The sequence below is a fragment of the Cygnus atratus genome, chromosome 2 (genome assembly GCF_013377495.2).
Source record: "Cygnus atratus isolate AKBS03 ecotype Queensland, Australia chromosome 2, CAtr_DNAZoo_HiC_assembly, whole genome shotgun sequence".
Classification (NCBI taxonomy): domain Eukaryota; kingdom Metazoa; phylum Chordata; class Aves; order Anseriformes; family Anatidae; genus Cygnus; species Cygnus atratus.
This window is the reverse complement of record NC_066363.1, coordinates 46735609-46753405: the sequence shown is the minus strand read 5'-3', so window position 1 is coordinate 46753405 and position 17797 is coordinate 46735609. Positions and strand designations below refer to the sequence as shown.

The 17797-nt window shown below is 45.6% G+C and overlaps 1 protein-coding gene across 1 annotated transcript in view; it reads right to left on the bottom strand.

Annotated features, from left to right (window-relative positions):
- Positions 1-17797, bottom strand: part of KIAA1143 (KIAA1143 ortholog) — a 273363-nt gene that overhangs the window by 188199 nt on the left and 67367 nt on the right. The gene's annotated exons all lie outside the window — the stretch shown is intronic.

Here is a 17797-nt window from a genome sequence, read left to right as displayed (position 1 = left end):
AAGGTAGTTGTAAGGTCTTCCTGGAGCCTTCTCCAGGCTGAACAACCCCAACTCCCTCAGCCTGTCTTCATAGGAGACAAGTTCCAGCCCTCTGAGCATCCTCATAGCCTCATACCCTCCTCTGGACTCACTCCAACAGGTCCACACCTTTCTTGCGCTCTGCTTCTTTTGATGCAGCCCAGGATACGGCTGGCTTTCAGGGCTGCAAGTGCACGCTGCCGGCTCATGTTGAGCTTCTCATCAACCAACAACCCCAGGCCCTTCTTCTCAGGGTTGCTCTCAATCCATTCTCCATCCAGCCTCTATTAGTCCCTGGAATTGCCCTGACCCAGGTGCAGGACCTTGCACTCGGCCTTGTTGAACCTCATGAGGTTTGCACAGGCCCACCTCTCAAGCCTGCCCAGGTACCTCTAGATGACATCTCTTCCCTCCATCGTGTCATCCGCACCACACAGCTTGGTGTTGCCCACAAACTTGCTGAGTGGTCTTAGAAATGGATGCTGTTAATAAGGAAGTAATTAAGTGGTTATACAACAGTGCCGAAATGAATGGGTAGGAGTTTTACAGCCATATGGGGATGAAGAGAGTGATTTGTTTGCCTCAAATCAGTTCTGATGCCAATTAATTAACATAAGGAAATAGGGAAGGGCTAGATCTTTAACTTTCAGCTGCTGGAGAAATAAGAAGACTTTTGGCCAGCTCAAAGATTTTAGTTTAATTAGTTGTATCCCACCACTTCATTACATTTCAGCATTTCAGATCTTTATAAATGTCAGTACTTTCCCACTGAAGGTAATTAATATGACAACTTTATGTTACTTTACAGCTTCTTTTTCTTACTACTTCTTTTTTTCCCAATCAAAACATGGAAAAAGCATGGTAGACTTCCTAAAATGGATATGGTTTATGTTCATTGTAGCTCTTAGCACCCTTCTGTCATTTGTAAGTCTAATGTGGGAGGACAGAACTGGGATTCACCCTCAGTCTGGCTGTTCCTGTGTCCTCCTCACTCACTCCTCTGGTCTCCAGCACTCCCAAACAAGCACATCGTATGATTGTAAGCCCTATAAACACAGCTAGCCAGCCTGACAACACCTCTGTGAGCCAGCCAAATGGAGTTCCCTCTGGTTTAGAGATGATAGACTGAGGGACAGACCATCCTCATCACTGCCTCAGCGTGACGAGAGAGCCAATGCTGCTCAATAGGGTGCAGAGGGCAGTGTAGTGATGGACCAGCTGGATATGAGGGCTGCTTTCTAAGGGATTTGTATGTCTGCTTTGTCATAAACAGTGTAGATAGCTGGATTAAGACGCTTAAAATATCTGTCATGGGAAAGCATGCAGAGATGCCCACTTCAAGTCAAAAAACATAGGCTGTCCATAAACATAACTCTATGGAAAAAAAAAAAATCACACAACACCACAAAGTGAAGGCATTTTCCATTTTTCCATTGATTTCATTACGGCTTGTACAGCTAATGCTCTTCCTTATATTGGTTGAAGTCCTGGTGGCTGCAGTGTCAACTAAGGGAAGGACTCACAGGGTTAAAGGTAACAAGCACCTAAGCAAGTGCCTACCCAAAATACCCTAACTCTCAGATTACAGTGTAAATGGAGGTGTACTGCTCTCTGTGATGATGCTCGACCATCCAGCAGGTAAGAAAGCATATTATGAATGTGAGTGCTGTTAAATAGGTACCCTGACTGGTATCTGACTTCTCTCCTTCTGTCTGCAAAGAGAGAGGACCAAGGGCAAAGAATTGTCACTCTAGCTTAGCAGAGTTGATCCGCAAAGCATTAAACTATCAGCTTTGCTATTACTTTAATTGCTACGACTTTTTTTTTTTTAATTAAGAAAGAAAGAAAGCAGGAAGAAGAGTGAGGACCCTCTTCCTTTTACACATCTTTCTACCAAAATTTCCTTTGAAATAGTTACTAACTGTTGCTTTAGAGTGTTTTCTTGAGAAGGTGAATACTATTGTGATACTGACAGTTTGACCACGTGTCTATTTTGGCTGATGCAGCTGGAGAACAATTCCCTAAGATTTTTAGTGAAGACAAAGGGTTTGAGGTTGCCCCGTCTTCATTTTTTGTGCCCAAGACATCTCTGTTTCTCCTCTCTTTTTGGTTATGCTTGCATATTGAAGAACCCTGATTTGGTTCTAATGCAGAGAAAAACCAGCTTTCCTAAATGTGAAAGTCTCTGTTAAATGGACCTACCATCCTGCAGGCAGCTCTAGCTCACAGCTTAGACTGGGAACAAGAGCAGTGCATGTCGTTTTGCATTCCTCCTCCCTTTTCTAAACTCACTTCTTCAGAAAAGAACAAAAGTCAGCTGGGTCAGCTGTGAGGCCAGACTTACTGGAACAGCTTAATGTGGTATGCAAGCGTGGTGGTTTTACCTTGTTAGGCAGCTGAATTTCACAACAACCTCTCTCACTCCTCCTCGTCAGAAGAGGAGAGGAAGAAGACAGAAAAAAAATCACAGGTTGAGATAAGGAAAATTTAATTACAGGGAAAATAATTATTAAGGGAAAATTATTATTAAGAGAAAATTACATAATTTAACTAAAGGGAAAAGAAAGAGGGAAAAAAAAAGGCCGTGCAGAAGCACACGGAGAGAGGAAAGAAATTATGCTGTACTTCCCATCCATGAGCGATGCTTGACCACATCCTTGAAGCAAAGCCTCAACGCATGTAGCAGTTGTTCAGGAAGGCAGATATTTTCACAACGAGAGCCCACCCCTCCCTTCTTCTTTCTTTTTCCATCCCAGCCAGACCCACCCAACTCCATCCCAGCCATACCCAGCACAACCTCTACCCCTCATTCCATAACATTTGTGTCACACTCCAACCCCACATAATTTAATATGTAAGTATTCTCATCACCATTGTTCCCTGTCTTTTAACAGATTTATAGATAGGTACTTCTTCTCATTCCATAGCCCTCTCCCCAAAATGTTCATAAGAACTGTTGATGATCTAGTCTTCATCTGCCAAAGTGGTCACTCAGGGCAGGTGGAGTTGGATTTCTGGACGCCAGCACCAGCTTAGCTCAAGTCATTGCTACACTTGCCAGGTTCCTTCTGAAGTTGACTTTTCATTGATCCTGCAGTGTCTTCCTACAACACATAACTTAGATTACAGGTTAGTTTTCTCCCGAGGTTAAATCTCCTTGAGGCATGTACCTGATATCCCCATCCTTTTGCATGACCCACCAGGTGTACCCCGCTCCTTGAGAGAAGACAATCCCACCGGTGGGTTTGCCTTTTCCCAAGGCAGAAGCAACCCACACTGCCTTCCCCAACTACTTCCCTACATGCACAAAGGGACTTTGGCTCCTCTCACAGTGTGTAGGGGTTTTGTTTCAGCAGGACCAGCACGGCTGTCAGACCCTCTGGTGTTAACTAGCCAAGTTACCTCTGGTAGATTTATGTCCCACTGTTTCCATGTCCCAGCATCCAATGCCCCTAACATGGTCTTTAACAGTCCGTTGTACCTCTCAACCTTCCCAGAGGCCTGTGGGTGATAAGGGATGTGATACACCCACTCAATGCCATACCTCTTGGCCCAGGAGGTGACAAGGTCATTTTGGAAGTGCCTCCCCTTGTCGGACTCAATTCTTTCTGGTGTACCATGATGCCACAGCACTTGCCGTTCCAGGCCCAAGACGGTGTGTGAAGCTCACCCTTACATCCCCAGTCCAGGTCTACCTGAGCCACTTCAGTTTTTGAAGCTTGGTCCACCTCTTCCACCTCTTCATTATTCTGATGTTCTTCAGTGGCGTGACCCTAGGGCACGTGAGCACTTACATGATGTACCTTTACAGCCAGGTTTTCTACCCAGGCAGCAGTATCTTGCCACAGGGCAGCAGCCCAGATAGGTTTACCTCTGCGCTGTCAGTTGCTCTGTTTCCATTGCTGTAGCCACCCGCACAGAGCATTTGCCGCCATCCATGAGTCAGTGTAACCATTTTTCTCTTTCGGCAATTACAAGGGCCAGTTGGATGGCTTTCACTTCTGCATACTGACTTGACTCAACTTCCCCTTCCGTGGCCTCCACAGCTCGTTGTGTGGGACTCCACACAGCAGCTTTCCATTTCCGATGGCTCCCTACCACACAGCAGGATCCGTCAGTGAACAAGACATACTGCTTTCTGTTTTCTGGCAACTCATTGTATGGTGGTGCCTTTTCCGCATGAGTTACCTCTTTTGTCAATACTCTGAAATCTCTGCCTTCTGGCCAGTCCACGATCTCTTCCAGGATTCCTGGGTGGCTGGGTTTCCCTTTTCGCCACCCACTTACTCCACGTAGCGTTGGCTGCATGGTGTGTAGTGGGGATTTTCCCTTTGAACAAACAGTGTGACACAGGTAGCTGTGGTGCCAAGAGGAGCCGTGCTTCTGTACCAACAACTTCTGAAAAGGCTCAAACCCCCTCATATGCTGTTAGTATCTCCTTTTCAGCTGGGGTGTAATTGGCTTCTGATCCTTGATAGCCCCGGCTCTGGAACCCCAGAGGTCGACCTCGAGTTTCTCCTGGGGTTTTCTGCCCAGTTGCAGAGTAAAGTATGTTTTGCACAGCTGGTCCAGTACGGACAGGCCCAAGGGCTACTGCACGAGCTGTTTCTTATTTGGTTTATTCAAAGGCCTGTTGTTGCTTGGGGCCCCACATGAAATAGTTCTTCTTTCGAGTCACTTGACATAGAGGACTCACAAGCTGACTATAGCCTGGAACATGCATTCTCCAGAATCCCACAAGGCCTAGGAAAGCTTGTGTTTCCTTCTTGCTAGTTGGTGGAGACACAGCAGTTGTTTTGTTGATCACATCCATTGGACTGTGGTGGCTTCCATCCTGCCATTTTACCCCCAAGAACTGGATTTCCTGTGCAGGTCCCTTGACCTCACTCTGTTTAACGGCAAAACCAGCTTTCAGGAGAATTTGGATTATTTTCTTCCCTTTCTCAAAAACTTCTGCAGTGTCACCCCACACAATGATGTCATCAATGTACTGCAGGTGCTCAGGAGCTCCCCCGTGTTCCAGCGCAGGCTGGATCAGTCCATGGCAAATGGTGGGGCTGTGTTTCCACCCCTGGGGCAGCCGATTAAAGGTGGACTGGACGCCTCTCCAAGTGAAAACAAACTGCAGCCTGCACGCTGCTGCCAGAGGGATGGAGAAAAATGCATTAGCAATATCAGTTGTGACATACCATTTGGCTGCCTTTGACTCTAGTTCGTATTGAAGTTCTGGCATGTTTGGCACTGCAGCACTCAGTGGTAGCATGACTTCATTCAGGCCACGACAGCCCACTGCTGGCCTCCACTCTCCGTCAGACTTTTGCACTGGCTGTATAGGACTATTTAAGTGTGAGTAAGTCTTGCTGATCACTCCTTGGCTGTTCAGCTGATGAACCAACTCATGGATGGGAATCAGGGTGTCTCAGTTGGTAAGACATTGCTGCCAGTGCACAGTTGTGGTAGCAATTGGCACCTGCTGTTCTTCAACCTTCAGCAATCCTACATCAGAGGGGTCTTCTGAGAGGCCAGGAAGAGTAGACAGCTGCTTAATCTTCTCTGTGCTCAAGGCAGCTATGCCAAAAGTCAAGGGGTACCCTTTTGGGTCCTTGAAGTACCCTCTCCTGAGGCAGTCTATGCCAAGGATGTACTGTGCTTTTGCCACTCCCCAGTTGGGCTCACTTCGGCCTCCAATACAATTAGCTGTTGGGATCTCCCTGTCACTCCAGATATACAGATGGGTTCTGCCCCTTGGTAGCCTGATGGCATTAGGGTACACTGTTTGTCGGTGTCCAATAGAGCGTTATATTCCTGTGGTTCCGATGTGCCAGGCCATCGGATCCACGCAGTCCAATAAATCCAGTTGTCCCTTTCCTCTGCCTGGCCAGAGGCAGGGCCCCTCTGGTACTAGTCGAAGTATCTGTCACTTAATTCTTGCCAACGCAAAGTGAAGGTCCCTCCATAAGGGTCAAGAGTAACATCAGCCCTTCTACTCCCTCTGGGGGACTGCCCAACAGAAACCAGAGCAGCAGTTTTCCTAGGAGACCCCCTTTTTGCTGCCGTGTTTCCTTGCAGTTCACGTACTTGAGCTGCCAGGGTCGAGGTAGGTTTGCCACCCCACTTCCTCATATCTTCCCCATGCTCATGCAGATAAAACCACAAGGTGCCACGTGGTGTGTGTCTCGGGTACTCTCTCCCTCGAACAGGAAAATACTGATTCTGCATGGCTGAAATATTTCTCCCTCTGGCTGAGGAGGAAGATGTATGTTCTTTAAGGTGGTGGACATTTTGGGACAGTTTCTCTACAGCCGCGGTGCAGGCCCGTAGTGGGGCAAAGAGTTTTTCTTCATATTGCTGAAGCTGTCTGGACACAACATACACTGTTGATCCCATCACATCTTTCCAACTCATTGCAGCCAGCGTGCTGGCATGTGATGATGGTGCACCCCACACAAACGTACACCACATGGACGGCGTGCACTGGACTTCGTCAGGATCTTTAGGTGTCTGGGCGTTGTCTAAATCGCTACAAACCATCTCCAGCACAGCTAATTCCCTCAGTTGCTGTAGACCTTTCTCCATGGTGGTCCACTTGCCTAGTTGATATACAGTATCTTCCTTGTGGGGATACCTTTCTTTCACAGCTGCCAGGAGTCGCCTCCAGAGGCTGAGAACCCGAGCCTCTCTCCCAATTACTCTGTCAATGAGCCTTTCTCTAGAGAGGGATCCCTGCTGTTTAGCTTCCTTGCCTTGTAGTTTCTGCATATTGGCCCCAGTGTCCCAGCATCGAAGCAGCCAGGTGAGGATGTGCTCACCTGGGTGATGACTGAAATCCTTTCGTATGTGTCGCAACTCACTCAGGGATAGGGATCGGGTGGTTTCTGATTCATATATGATTTCTGTCCGAGCTGACTTCCCTTTCCATTGTTTTGTCTTGGCTGGGGGGGTGTCTGATACTGTAGACGGTTGGTCCTCTGGATCAGACACGGTGTATGCTGTCTCGTCATCAGATTCAGAGTCCTCCTCCTCCCCCTGAGGGTGCTGGGCAGTGTTAAGTACCGTTTGATAGGCATAGGCCAGGCCCCACCAGAGTGCAGCAAGCTGTCGTTCTCCGGCATTGCCAGGATCAGGGCATACGGCTTTCAAACATTCTACCAGTTTCTTAGGATCTCGCATTTGTTCAGGGGTGAAGTTCAAAGCCATCGGGGGAGACAACCGTGGCAGGTACCTGCCCATATCCTCCCACACACCTTGCCACCTGCCACCACACTGTCTTGGGGCGGGTTCCTGGGTGGTATTCTTAACTAATTGTTTAACCTTAGAGAGAAGAAGAAGCACATTGTACAGACTTAGCAATAGGAGTATGCTGGTTACGCATGGGTACTCAAAGTACTCAAAAGCTGCTGTAATTAGCCCACAGGGAAAGAAGGAGGAGGTACCTTTCCTGATATTATTCATAAACTGACATCCAGAGGAGGAAAGGAAGGCAGTGTAATTCTGAACTTTCTCTAAAAGATAATTTCCAAGAGACCCAATTGATAACAATGCAGGGACTGAATACGAGATTAGACTCAAGGCCAGTGCTTGACAGCACAGCGAACTAAAAAATACGAGCACAGATTTTAGCACATTCTCTAATCGAATATAGCGGAGAAGGGAGAGCATGGCACAGATTACATAAAACAGGATCAGACAGGACAATATTAACAGCAAATTGAACATGGTGACTAGCCAGTAAGTGTGTTAGCTGTAAATGTTTTAATCAATTCTATTGTTATCTCAACCCTTTGTGCCCCACGCTGGGCGCCAAAAGGACTGTGGGGGTTTTACCTTGTTAGGCAGCTGAACTCCACCACAACCGCTCTCTCACTCCCCCTCCTCAGAAGAGGAGAGGAATAAGAAAGAAAAAAAGCAACTTACGGGTTGAGATAAGAACAATTTAATTACAGGGAAAATAATTATTAAGGGAAAACTATTATTAAGGGAAAATTAAATAATTTAACTAAAGGGAAAAGGAAGAGGAAAAAAAAAAAAGCGGAGGCCGTGTGGAAGCACACAGAGAGAGGAAAGAAATTACTCTGTGCTTCCCATCCACGAGCGATGCTTGTCCACGTCCCTGCAGCAGGGCCTCAACGCAGGTAGCAGTTGTTCGGGAAGACAGATGTTTTCACAACGAGAGTCCACCCCTCCCTTCTTCTTCCTTTTTCCACCTTTTATTGCTGAGTGAGACACCACATGGCATGGAATATCCCTTTGGTTGGTTTAGGTCAGCTGCCCTGGTGATGTCCCCTCCCCACGTCTTGCCCACCCCCGGCCTGCTGGCTCTGGGGGGGTTTGGAGGGAGTCTTGATGCGGTGCCAGCACTGCTCAGCTATAGACACAACACTGGTGTGATACCAGTGCTGTTCTAACTAAACGTGCAGAGCACGGCACTGTATGGGCTGCTGCAGGGAAAGTTAACTCCATCCCAGCCAGACCCAGCACAGCAAGCTTATGGACTGGACCTCAAGCTTCACAGCTTGAAATAATTGTATCAACAGGAAAAATATGCCCACATGCAATGCAGTTCCCTCAACAACAGCTAATCTGTTTTTCATCTCTCACTAGCTTAATGCACAGTGCCCTGCTACAGATGGAAATAGCGTAGGAAGTCAGAGGGTTTAATCATGAAGAACTTTATTTGTCATTTTTACAGTATTCATCCTCCATGAGACTTGAAGTGCCTTGTAGAAGCCTTTTCACATGGGCCATGTATGGTTGGTCAGTGGTGATGTTTCCTGACCAGCTGACTGCAGTAATGTTGATACATTTCTGAGGAAGAGCTAGGATTTATCATCTTGAAAATGTGAATTTAGCAAGGGAAGACAGGGAAGAGATACATAGTGGGATAAAATGCATGAGGAGGTTAATCAAAAATATTTCTCTCTTTTGTTTATAGGAATCATATCCTTTCCATGGAAATGCCATACTAATTACGGAAAGCATGGAAAGCAACTCAAAAAAAATAAAATAAAATACTGAAATGCTATTAGTGAAAGTACAGGAATTAAAAAAAATGATGTTTTTGAGGAGCAAATCTCCCACATCAGCTTCCTTATTCCCACATTCACCATGTATAACATGGCTAAATGAATGTGTCAAAGAAAAGCCAGTGTTGTTCCTACCAGCTGCTAATGAAAGACTCCATTTCCTACTTTTTTAATCTATAACAAAATTGTTAAAGTAACAGCCATGTACAGGACATGGGCACAGACTCCCATAGTCAGCTTTTGGAAAACTCTGCTGAGGAAACATTCCAGCAACCTCACAGTGAGACACTTGAATCGGCTTTGTTTTAATGAGAGAAGGTTCACTCAAGGCTGCTTGTTTCTACCATGCTCTGACTCTACCCAACAAAGCAAACCCAGCAGATCCTGAAGCGATGGAGCATGTATGTAGTGCAGATGTCCTTGTGCAGGTGATAGAAGAGCAGAGGCAGCCTGAAAGCAAGTGATCGAGATGCAGTTTGTTGTGCTTGAAACACAGCTGCTGTAGGAGATGGCACTTGCTTTCCTTGCATAAAGCAAAGCAGCTTTCAGCCAGCTGTGTGACAGCCATCCAGCTGCCCCAAGCATAGCCGAGCTGCTGAGAAGCTGGAAAAAAAACTGCTTGAAACCTAACCCCACTACGAGATGAAAGCAATGCCCCAGAGCCATGGCCAGCACTGGCAAGTCACCCCAGACATCCAGAGCACACCAAGGTGCACTATAGTCAGGGCCCTTCTTATAAATTTATGTTTGTGCTTAGATAATTTCGTAATCAGCATGATCAGTGTCTTCCTGACACCAGCTCTAGTTCACTCAACCCTCCAGGCACGTGATTAAGTCCATCTCCACAGGATAGGATACAATTTCCCACAGTAAAATACAATTATTTGCATGTGCTTAAATTCCATTAAACATTTGTATAAGGCTGTTCTTGAAATAAGAGTTCCTTGAGCTGCAGAGTATCTGTGCTGCAGCTGTTAAACACCTGTGTGCTGGTTTTGGCAGTTACTCTATTACAGGGTTTAACAGGGATTTGTATGATGCTAAATAAGGAGTGCAGCTCTGCATGATCTGTCACAATATATACATTATTGATCATAAAAAAAAATGGAGGAAAGAATTAGGCACAGCTATAATAACAATGCACGCAACACTATGGAGTCAACAAATTAGTCTTCCGTAGACTGAAGTCATGCAGCATATAATTTTGGTCAAAAGCTTAATTATTTCTAAGTTATTCATGGTGGTTAGATGAATTGTAGTACACACAGAGACTGCTAGCAGCGCTCAGATACAGGTTTTGATTAGTTTTCAAGTGCAAGTCAGCAATGCCTGAATGCAAGGCTTTGATCCAAGGCTCGTCACCTGAAAATGCACTCACAAAGCACCTGAATAGTTTAAAGAAAGTTTTATTTTTCCAAAACGTTTAAAATGCTCCTGATGATATCTCTGATTTGACTTGACAGGTACATTAGGCAGTGAGTGCAGGAACATTTGTTACAGTTGGTTCGATGATTTTAGGCCCCAAAATGAAACAACCCTTGATCTGACTCAGATTACCCTTCAGTCAATTAGTCAGGATGTTGGTTTTTATTTTTCATCATAGCACCATTAGGAAATTCTGAATTACACCGTGGTTATGAGACAACTGTGCTTACCTTAAAGCTTGCAAGTTATGTGTGAAAGGTCTTATCCTGCAGTCTCTCATCCTTTGCTTCACGAGTGGGGCTGGATGAGGGGCAAGGCGCACTGCATGGCATTTCTACCCCTGGTCAAACTACTCGTTCAAAGGAGGGCCACTCATTCATTTATTGGAGATGAGCAGGATTTATCCCCAGGCACGCTTCAGTAAACAGATAGCTTGCAATTTTCCCGTGAAACTGGGTGTGAATAATGTGGTGTTGTTACAGTAGCGCGGGAGATAAATTGCTGCCTCCAGTGTGTTCCATTTGTCTTTGCCTTTTACTTATTGTTGTCTTCGTGCTTATATTTTAAAGGAAGTTTACCCAGGAAAAGAAATGGATGCAAAACTTCACAAGGGACTGCCTGCCTCCCTTCTATTTTGTGCTGTGCAAAATGCAGAGGAAGAAGAAAACGTATCAGCAAGGGAGGGCGGATATTCAGCTGCTATGTACCCACGGGCTTCTGCGCAGTGGTAAGGGGCCAACAGTGGCTCGGTGTACGACGTGTTGCCTTACGACATGAGGCACTGTGGCTGGGAAGGAGTCACCTGCTCGTTAGGAAGACGAGTGCTCATCACGCATCGCACAGGCAGCACAGGCAGCAGGGAGAGTCTCAAGGCTTGGCTGTTTCTGAGCCTCCGGGAAGAAACCCAAGTTTTTGTCAGGGAGGAGTTGTATTCCAGCGTCTTTATCTTTCTCCAAGTGAAATCACAGCAAACCAGCTAAACAGAAGGAACTTCCCTCGATGGTTAAGGATGGGCTATTTGTTGCACAACATCGGCATCTGTCACTTTGTACAGATATCTGTGGTACAGATGCTCAAGCTCTGATAACAAAAGATATAAATAGTATGCGTGGTACACAACTTGTAGCATAGGGCAGTACTACCAAATGGCATGTGTGCCTGTAAGTATACTTAGCTTCTGCAGAGACAGCCTGAGTCACGTAATGGACTCCACAGAGAGACCTCTTCTAGCACCTCTTCTAGCTCTCAGCGTGACAAGTGTTTAAGAGGTCCTTTATACACGGGGGCTATTAGTGATCAGCTATTCTGATTAAAACATAGCAAATTTTGAAAGAGCTGGAGGCATTGAAGTTTCCTCCTTGAGTTGCACATGTTGTCCAGTGTACCCGTGCCTTCATGAGGTTCTGTGGCTTTGTTTGGGGAGGTGAATCAGGTGCCTGCTGCATTGTGTTCTGCCTTTAAAAACAGGCTATGGTAGCTACTGAAATGACCCAATTTGCAGACACCGATTGTGCCTGACACTGACTTTATAAAGCTCCCAAGAAGAGGAGCTGCACACCAGGATTTGCTACTGTCACTCATATCCCACCATGTTCTGGCAAAATATTTGCTGTCATACATGGGCACGGAAGAAAAGGACAAGGTCAGTGATTACAGCTGCTTGTGGGCTTTGATGGGATTTTGTGGTACTGTATAATCTAGGAGCAATTACAGCAGGTTGTCCGGGAAACTGCAGCTAAAGTTCTTATTCCCCAGGTAAAACTGCTAAGACCGCCTGGAAATGCTTAACAAGTCAGAAGTGAGCATATGCTGAAGCTATTTTAGGTTATACAGAATGCATCAAAAAAGTGAGATTTTCCCCAACAGGATAACGTGAAGTGTTGCCGGTTTTTGTTTTAACAGAAAAGTTTGTGGTTGGATCCCGTTCTCACCAAAGCCCAGGCGAGCTGGACGTTACGCTCTGACTGCATTTCACTTACACTTTGGTTGTCCAAGTAGCTCCGTGGAGGGAGCTCCTGTCAAAGTAGCTCCATGGCAAACTATGGGACTAAAGTAAGCAGATTTCCTCTGGATTTAAGTTTATCTTTCCAGAAATCCATGGCATGTAGGTCCAGCATCCTAATTCGGATCTGTAGGAGCACAGCATGGTGTTAAAGAGTCACTTCAGGAATGGGAGCACAGCAAGCAGCTCTGTAGGAAATCAGACATCCACCCTTCACTCCCCTTGCACCTCTATGGGCAGAGAGCTCTGCTTACTGGGCTGTGCTGGGTTTTGTGCTGTTTTTTTTGGTGCTCTCCATCCTGCCGGTCCAAAGCTGCACCCTGTCGTACCGGTGTGGTTTCAGCCACTCTGCACTTCAGGTTCCTGACACTTAACAAGGGAAAATAGTGATACCTGTTTCATCAGTGCTGGAAAGATTAAATGCATTCAGAACTAGGGGAGTGCTCAGATTTTATTGTCGGCTGAAGCCACAGACTTCTTGTTTTCCAAACCAGCTGGAGAAGAGGCCTCTCTGTCCTGTGGGGAGAGGAGCCAGGTTTTGGGAGCGCCTCCGAAGACAGACACCCTGGCTGCTGAAATGCCATGTGTCAGCAGAAAACAGAAGGGGAAACTTTCTGTAGAACCTGTTAGTACCGAGAACATAAGCCCCTGGGGCAAGGTCTAGCTCCGTTTTTGTGTCCGCAGATCATCTGCTGCTATTTCAGGTACTAACTCGGCAATGCCTCCTACTGTACTCCTGCCACGGAGGCAAGTACATTAGCAAATCCCCAGGCTTGTGCACTAAAGAGCAAAATTCAGGTGAACAGCACAAAAATCAGCACTTCTCAGAAGTCATTTGCCACGCATTTCCTACGGCGATTATAAAAATGCCGTGGGATCTGCAAATCAACCCATATTTAATTGGCTTTTCCAGGAGCAAGTTATGTTTCCAGTAAAGACAACTGCTCTCCTAGGAGCTCTGGGATTTTAGAGCTGGACTTCAGAAAACACCCCCTTTATACCAGAAAGACATCTCAAATCCCAAATGTAGGAAGAATACAGGCTAGGGGAAAAATAACTTTACAAATATGCGATTCAGTGGACAAGGAAAAGGTGCTGGTGAAGGCAGGAAATGTAAGATCCTGAAGAGGCTCAACATCTTTTTCTTTCCTGATCACTGTTTGTGCAGTCAAGCTCAGCAGAGGGCATCAAGCCCTCTCAAATGAGCCTTTGCAGGCTGAGCCTGCTGCCTTCCTCCTAACAGAGCTGCACGTAAGGCAGGAGGAGAGAGAACGTGCCTTCTAGGACACGGCATCTGTACCAGCAAATAATTATAAAAATCAGCTGGCTGTCGTTCTGTATTTACCAAAACATAAACTCACATCATCCGTCTGAGGGAAATATTTTGAGACAAGTGGGTGCAGAATATTTCCATTTAAGTCAGTAGTAGGACATGGCATAATCGCTTGGTGTATGCTTGAAGTTGTGCTCTTTTATCTGCTTGGTTTCATTTGCCTTTTTCCTTTGTGCTGTCAGATATCCCTGCTGTTGTGCACAGGTAGAGCCCGCTGAACGTAAATGTCACCGCTGCAGAGGGATCAGGCACAAATCCTTTCCCCGCCGGAGTCACAAGCCCTCTGCGAGCTTTTACATCAGCGAATTTCACATTCAACCAAGTGAGTAGGGGCAGCTCCTGACATGTCATTTACATGTATCCCCCACATAGCTGCTTAAACCTTCTTGACTTCAACACCTGCATTTGATTCTGCAACATATTGAAAACTGAGGTTGCAGCTGACGTCCTGCCAAGCCAACATGGCTAAGCCACAACATGCTCTGTAATGAACGCTACTTATTGAGGTGCTGCACCCAGGACAGCCAGGTATGGACAGATAAATTCAGGAGAGGCCTTCGGTGCAGGTTTGTGGGGACAAATAAGGATGTGGGATACCTTTGCTGTCTTATTTTTCTGTCCCCTCCCTCCTGGCAGTATGCAGAAAATGTAAAAAAAAATCCCTAGGTCTAGCACTAGGATGCAAAGTCAACTGAAAACCCCGTTCCTAACAATTCTCCATGTGCGGGCATTTGGTTCACAGATGCTAATTGCCTCCTGAAATATTCTTGAATCTCTTCCGTGCTGTCAGATGGCTTTTTTTGTAAGCTGCACGAGATGTCGCAGCTTCCAGCATCCTTCTGTGTCAGTGGTACCGTGCAGTCACTCCTCATATGTTCCGCTGCAGAAGGCATCAGTCTTACACAGGCAGTGTAACTAATGCTGGGTCTGGCTTCTTGCAGGGAGGAGCAGTGCTTCTTGAGTAACAGCCCCTGCTGAACACCTGAAGATGCGTGCAGCCGGTCCTGAGAACTGGGCGTGAAGAAGATAAGGCAAGGAAAGAGCTCCACACCGCAGGAGGTTCCCGTAACACAAATCATAAATGGCTGTTAATGGGACATATGGTATTCACCCATTATAGACTGGCAATGGCATCTCTGCTTTATACTGCCTGATGCTTCCCTCTCTAAAATTGTTCTTGATTGTCTGCAAGCCTATTGTGCTCTTTGTGCTGAAATTTGACATGCCAGCTATCTACCTGGATCTGAATTATTTGAGGAAAATTCTAGCCAAATTGATTCAGCGGATTCAATAGACTCGTAGTTTTATAACATGCTACACCTGTAAAAAACTCCAGTGAGCATTTTTCTCCAAAGAGCCCTGCTGTTCCCATGCTTTGGAGCAAGGAGTAGAAATTGCGGGTGGGCGGTGTGTCGGTCTGGGGCTTGCCAAGATTTCCAGCAGTCTGAAAGCTCCTGGGCTTCTCTTGCAGGTGCCACGCAGTGAAATCATGTCCTCAAGTTTCATCAAGGACATAAGTTTCAGGATCTAGTTTTCACAGTCAGCTTGATAATCCAACTGAAAGTTTGCCTTTCAGAGACAAAAAAAAAAATAATAATCTGTTTTCAGGTGTGTCAGTGAGCTGGGCGAACAAGCTTATGGCTGGCAAGCTCTAGGCAAGTAAAAAACCAACACTGGTGACAGAAGTTTCTTTTGTCTGAAAATTTCGTCCAAGCAGATCCCAAAGCCACCGCCGAGAGAAACATCCCAGGAGAGCTGCAGGAGGGCACAGAACAGTGTGCGGCAAGGACGGCTCGCAGCTCTGCACTGCATGATGCAGGGAGAGCGGGAGGATGGACTGCCTCCTGCTGCCCAGGAGTTCAACACCAGCTCAGAAAAGAGGCCACAGAGCTCAGAAGCTGCATCTTGGCGGGTGTGGAAAGCTGAAGGTTGCACAGTGAGGAGCAGAAGAATCTTCATTTCTTTTTGCTGCACGCCCCTGGATCCCCAGAGCACACGGTGTTTCTGCTTGCCTTTTGCAGGGGATCAAAATGACTAACGAGGCTAGTATGAGTTTCATTTGGAGCCATGCATGCATGCACTTTCTGTAGAGACTGTATTTGCCATTTATCATCTGACCTTTCCGTGGCTCAAAGCTGGCTCTATTATGTGCAGTTCTTCTTCCAACCAACATTTTCATCAGTCAAGTTTTCAAAAAAACATGTCTATTAGAAAGGCTCGCTAGTGCCGTGTAGAAGGGTAAAAAGAAGACAGAGAGAAGAAACAGCAGTCTCCCCAGTGCACTTGCGAATGCTCCCAGAGTTGCCAGTTTGTTCCCCAGGTTTGTTTACTTCGCCATTGTAAGAAGAATAAGCGAAAGTCACTTGTTTGTCATCATTCTTCCCTCCATGAGAGAAAATATTCTACATGCTTACTGCAGCTGAGCAAATAATTAAAAATGAATAATTTATACAATTAGTGCAGTCTTTTCTCCCATTTATATAACTGCCAGAGGATCACAAAATTCTTTGGAATTTATTCCTTAGTTAGGTTTATTTGATACATCTTAATGATCCTACCACTCTGTAGATGGAATATTAATTTAAAGTAATTATTCATATTCATTAATATGCACATTGTTTTCTAATGGCTGGTCAGATAAATCAAGTGATGTCATTTCTATTCTCTGGTTGAATTAATCCAGAAGAAGCATTCATAACTGCGAACCCAACCCTTATTTTTTTGAACAGGCAGGCAGGCTTTGAAAATTCTCTCCCGAGTTTACTTGAACTTGGAAACCATGATTTCCCACATATTTGCAAGCAAATGAACACAGAGGATGTGAGAGCACATCTAGAGCGAATGTTTTTAAAATTCAAAGGGCTAGCAGGCTGTGGTTTGTTTATCCGTATATATTTTTCCAGTTCTTCAAGGGCAGAAAATGCATGCAGGTCTCTGCTATATAAAAGTCATTCCCTCCAAATTCTAGCATCTTCCTTTCTCTAACGCATCCCCAGCAGATAAACAACATTTTTTTGTGCTGCTGATAGGTATTTAAGAGCTTCTACAGCCAGTTCACAGTACCAAGAAGTAGGTAATGAGAAATAAAAATTGCTTTCCTTGTACTCTGCAGCCAGACCACAATGGTCTGCTTTAATGCCAGCTCTTTTTAGACTTCAGCAGCAGGTGGATGTAGTCCTGGCTGCTTTTCACAGATGGGCACTTTGCCCCGAAAATTGGCGTTTCTTTCACAGTGGTGTGCAGCCTCTGTCAGGGGAAGACATGTACCAGCATTCCCAGGGGCTCAGCTGCCTTTAAGAGACAGCATCTCTCTTGTATGGCATCAGTCCTCCTTAAAATCTAAGCTTGTCATGGCACAAAGCTCCTGGCAATGTCATCGCATCAACAGTGCCTCAAAACCTAAGGGTCAGGGCTTCCTAAAAGCTGAAGCAGAATTATTACCATTTACCCTGTTCATCGTGAGAATTTCAAGTGTGATTTTAAATCATTTAGGTGCTTAATGTTACTAAAAATATATATATATAAACCATTATTATACAATAATAGAGCAATAATGCAACTGATCTAATAAAACCCCCAACTACACCACCAAAAACTATTTGGGTGTGAAATTGTTCCTTTCCTGAAAAAAAGAAAAAGCCTTCAGCTTACAGCTTAGGGGCATAGTGTCCTTTGAGAAGAAAATGCAGGAATGTCTTGAACACATGGCATTTTTTTCAAAGCAAATATTTTATTATGAGCTGGTAGTCTTTTTAATGGCAGGTGAAAAGCATTACCCTTCTAATTCTTACAAAGCCAGTGAGAGGGGCTGCCCATCACTTATCCGTCATTGACTGCTCTGTATCGCCCTGTTGGGTAGGGTTTCTCACAGACTTTGGGAAGGTGATTTCTGAGAAAGTCTGTGTTTCTTGTAACCCCAGTGGTGCAGCTTTCACTTATTTTATTAGAGACCTTTAAGCATCCCAGGGCACAGGAACAGCTTGCATTGTGGAGCCA